Source organism: Saccostrea cucullata, unplaced genomic scaffold (genome assembly GCF_032062105.1).
Source record: "Saccostrea cucullata isolate Sc308-1 unplaced genomic scaffold, CSIRO_AGI_Scuc_v1 ctg382, whole genome shotgun sequence".
Lineage (NCBI taxonomy): Eukaryota > Metazoa > Mollusca > Bivalvia > Ostreida > Ostreidae > Saccostrea > Saccostrea cuccullata.
The window spans coordinates 771,658-776,472 of record NW_026925758.1 but is presented as its reverse complement, the minus strand read 5'-3'; the positions used below and the strand labels follow the sequence as shown (position 1 = coordinate 776,472).

The following is a 4,815-nucleotide window of genomic DNA, read 5'->3' as shown; positions in this document are numbered from 1 at the left end:
AAACGCGGAACGGAAAACGGAACGGAACGGAAAACGGAATATATCAATTTGGATTAAATCACTTAAAATGCACAAATTTTATCATAAACGATATAACTTGTACACATTCAATCACCCACTATTAAATACATATTGATTTTGTCATGCTCAGTCTCTTATCTACGAAAAATCGCTAACATAGCAGTCACCTAGAATCAAATTTGAAAAAAAGGGGGGGGGGGGTAAAGGAACTTGAAAAGTATTTGACAAGCAAAAACACAAACAGAAAACAATTGTTTGATTCGGGGGGGGGGGGGGGTAAGTTCCAACTCCAACATCTTTCAGTACTATTTTATTCACAATAACTTACTACATTAATTATACTCACAAAAAGTGTGAGGATGTGAACTTGAACGAACATTTCCTTAGAAAAAAGGTTATGATTGGGGGGGGGGAGCAAATATTTGATATTTTATTGATATTTTATTGAACCATGGAGAGAGAAATAAAATGAAAAAAATATATATTAAGATTGCTTTTAGGGCAATTAAATCTTTACGGCAAGCTCGAATAAACATCTCTTATACACACTGGTTGTTAAAATTTTATTCATAATAGATTCGTTTCCTGGATAGACAAAGTTGGAAAACTTTCATGTGGTAGATATAATGCAAAATCTTTAAAGAACAAAGTACGGTATTGGCCAAAAAATGCCGGCTGTCAGACATGCTCCGTTCAAAACATTTTAAAATGCTTGGAATTTTTAGAATCAAATGATATATAATTTATATATTTGACTTAAATGTATGCATTAGAAAAAATAATGCTGAATACAGTACCTTTTATAGCAGAACGTCAAGATTTTACGAAGAATTTTGACGCGACGTCATGAATACGTTAAACGTGTAGTAAGCCTAAACTGAAAATTCTAATTAAGGTCAGACGACACGTTCCTCAAAAATATATAATTTTTCCTAAGAATTCGTCATTGAAGTATAGGTACTAAAACAAGCTTCCTCACAAAAAATTAAGGTACCTTACCAGGCATTTGGAAAGATACAACAGGGTCATATTTCTTATATAACCCTTATGGGTAATCTTCTGAATGGCCTATATCACAACTTTTTGATGTACTTCTATTTAAAAACATTTTGAAAACAATGTAGAAATTAAAAGAGAACAACAGATATGAATATTTTTATATAATACCACGAGATACAAAACATAAATTTGAGGAACGTGTCATCTGACCTTAACTGGCTAGGACACAGTTTATATTACACTGTAAATATAAATTTAAGAAATTAAGTTGTTGATTTATTAATACGTCATTATTTTTTTCTTTTAAAATATTCATTATAATTATTGCTTACAATGTAATCCTCCACGAAGGTGTCTCCGCTTTAGTTGATTAGAATTAAATCAAACAGAGGAACGGGGAGAAAAAGAAATAAACAGTCTTTTCTCTTTGAGATTTGCTTTCTTTTTATTGCATTGATTATACGGGTTTAATATTTTTTAGCTATTTCTCTTAAATAAACTTAGAAAAATTCTTTACATCAGATCTAGTGAAAAAATGTCCTGATGAAAAAAGAAATCAACGTTTCCCCGGCACCAAAAAAAAAATCAGTTCTTTAGAATATGGTATGTAAGGTGCACGAACATTTAAAAAAAAACTCGAATGTCAAGATAATTATTATTTAAATTATTATCATGATTATTGGAACAGTAGTTTAGAATACTATGATTATATAATGTAGAGGAGAGACCCCCCTCTATGATCAATTTTGCCAATAAAGATACTACATCATATAAATAAGAATGCGAGGGATTTCGATCCCGATTTTAAAAAATATCAGCACAGTAAACTTTTTAAATTAGTTCATGGGTACATTAAAACTGATTGTTTTCTGTGATATATTCATTTATATCTTGCTTGATGACAGAGGAATACTTGAAATTTAAATGTACCCCCCTTTCTGTGTTTAATGAGTTCATATTATTTATTATGCCTTACACCATTTTGTGGGGTTTTAATAAGACATGTAAAATGATATTTAATAAGACTGAAAATGAATCATCAGTAAAAGTTTTGATTAAAAGTTTTGTTTGGAGGGGGATAAGGGTGGGGGGTTATAAATCGGACTCAGTTCTGACTGAATAATATAACAGGCATTCTTTCAATTCGCTTAAAACGTTTTAATATCAATTCTCTATAAAAATCAAAATGACGTGGCCACGCGATGTCTTGGATTCAGCTAATTTTTTTTCTTACTGAAACTTCAATGCATGAAAAGATTGACTATCTGAAAGAAAGCATGGTAGTTTACCCGGTTGCCATGGAAACGGGGCTAAAAGGTGTAAATTATAGTGAATATTGCTATTTATCAATAATATAAAAAAAAATTTACTAGGCAAAGCTGTTAATGTGCATATTTTTTTATATGCTTCATGACAATCAAAACTATGTAAAAAATAGTGTATGTTACAAAGTTTTTACAATTTCTAATTTTCTGATGCCAAAAGAGTGAATAATTAGTCCTCGTTACCTCCCTTGTTAGACTTAATATTTAAAGACTTTGACAAGTGATGTGAAAATCCTAGTAGGGAGATTTAGATTAAAGAAATGTTATTTTGCAAATATCATTTAAAACATTTATGGGTAAATGAAAAATAAACATTTTAATACACTATAAAGTTGGTCTAAATGTGCTTTTTCTCTATCGGAGTTATTTCCCTTGTTGGAGCTCTTCGGCATTGAAGAGTACAAAATGTGTAAAATGTAAACAAGATGGCAGACAATAAAATCTGCATTTTTTTCTTCTTGTTTTGAAACATCTTGTCCCAGGGAAATTCTACCTCAAGAGACTCAGAATTTGATGAAAAACAGTTAACAAAGTAGGGATAATCTTTAAGAAAAGCCGAAGGGTTGATCTGGACATGATGAGTATTACACGTAGAGCTACTCGTAGAAAGGAAAATATGAGGAAATCAGGGTGGTATGGGACGAAGCCTGAGAGGATTTTAACTGTTTCCTTCAAAATGTCTACTGTTCCCTTCAAGATGTCTTTGAAATTGAGATCTCGAGATACATGAAGTGGTGTGGTAATCCCCAACCAATCCCCATTGCAATGTGTAAGTATTTTTTATTTAAATTCTATTCTGTTGTCTCATGTACCTGGTAACTGCTGACTGTATATTGAAATATAAGACAATAAAAACAAACAAAACCATGAAAACTTGGATGCACAGTTGCATATATGTTACATGTACATGACACTGAATCATATACTACTGTGAAATATACATGTATGTGCCCGTTTTGGGTACCAGTATTTTATTTTCTATAAAATTCAGTATATTTGAAGAAAATTGTTTGTATAAATTTATTTTTCTAAGTGATAATATGTTTGTGTCCATTCTATTTTAACATTAAACAGGATTTGTAGAAATCATACCACGGAAATATTAAACCTTTGACTTTTGACAATGATAACTGAATAGTGGGTTAGATTTTTTGAAATTTTAAGCAATATCAGGACCGTAGAATATTTGAAAGAATTCATAAGAAAAAGTGTAAGTGTAAAATTATGAAAATTAACTCAGTACATGCAGACACACAGATATCCAGCTGCTAATAGTGTTCTAGATCTAAGTACATATACTTTGTCATACTATATGAAATCTTTTTTTGGGACCTTGATACAATTAAATTATTTGCTCTGCAAGGTAATGTATTGTTAAGTAGGTAAAGAAATCTATTCAAGAGTGTTAGAATGTGACAACTCCATTTCATTTGTACTTGGAGTTCCTAGAAAAGTCAATAAAGAGTGCTTCATGACAATTAACTAATTTAAAATTAGTTAATTGTCATGAAGCACTCTTTATTGACTTTTCTAAGATGCAGCTTTCTGTCTCATAATTTTATTTTACTGATCACTGTTTTTCTGTAGTATCCATAAAACATGTATGTTTATATTACAATTAATTCATGATATAATAACATTTCATTTACCACTTTAAAAATTAATTGTTGTCAAATTCATTTCTACTCTAAGACTAGATCTCGGGCAATTTGTCTAAACCGCAGAAAAGCTTTAACTGTGTAAATTGAAAAAAAATGCTTGATGACAACATTAAATCCCCTCCTTTAACAATCATTCCTCATGATTCAGAAAATTTTCAGGATAACGTTTGAATATCAGGTACATGTAATATATATTTGATGTTTAGGATTTTAACCTAAACTTTCAAATTAAAAAATAATTTAAATTCACAGATCATTGCAGCCCTTGCAAGATTTTCCTAATGAAGATTCTCAGGATTACAGATCCTCTAGCAAGGAGACCAGACAGGTACATGTATTGTGTATTAAGTTACATGGATTCATGGTGACTTAAGACATGATTGCCATGACAATGTATAAAGGGAGATAATAATGTTTAGAGGTTGAAAATGTATGTTTTATGCATAGCAAAATTTTAAGATTCCAGTTTTAAGTTTTTAAAATAATTTTTAATGAATTTTTATCCAAACTGATCCAAAATTAACGGTATTTTTTTTTTTAAATTTTCATGTGAACAGATAGAAATGACCAGAGCAGAGGACACACAGCCACCCCCCCCCCCCCCCCCCCCCCCCCCCCCCCCCCCCCCCCCCCCCCCGAAAAAAAAATTCACAGTGGACAGGAAGTAATTTTCACATGAAAAATAGAAAATAAGAAAAAGAACAGAAAGAAAAGAGATCCAGTAAAAGTTGTCACTGGTGCAAGATGGATGTAGAGAGGGTTTTCTAAAGATCATTACTAAAATCTACAGCAAATTGCAAGGCTGAGCT

General features: G+C 31.2%; 1 long non-coding RNA gene across 1 annotated transcript; it reads left to right on the top strand.

The window, feature by feature from the left end:
* The first annotated feature begins 3,083 nt into the window (after positions 1 to 3,083).
* LOC134269730 (uncharacterized) lies at positions 3,084 to 4,580 on the top strand. The gene is made up of 3 exons (XR_009992631.1): positions 3,084 to 3,114; positions 4,269 to 4,340; positions 4,564 to 4,580. It is a non-coding gene; the product is annotated as an uncharacterized LOC134269730 (long non-coding RNA).
* The last annotated feature ends 235 nt before the right edge of the window (positions 4,581 to 4,815 follow it).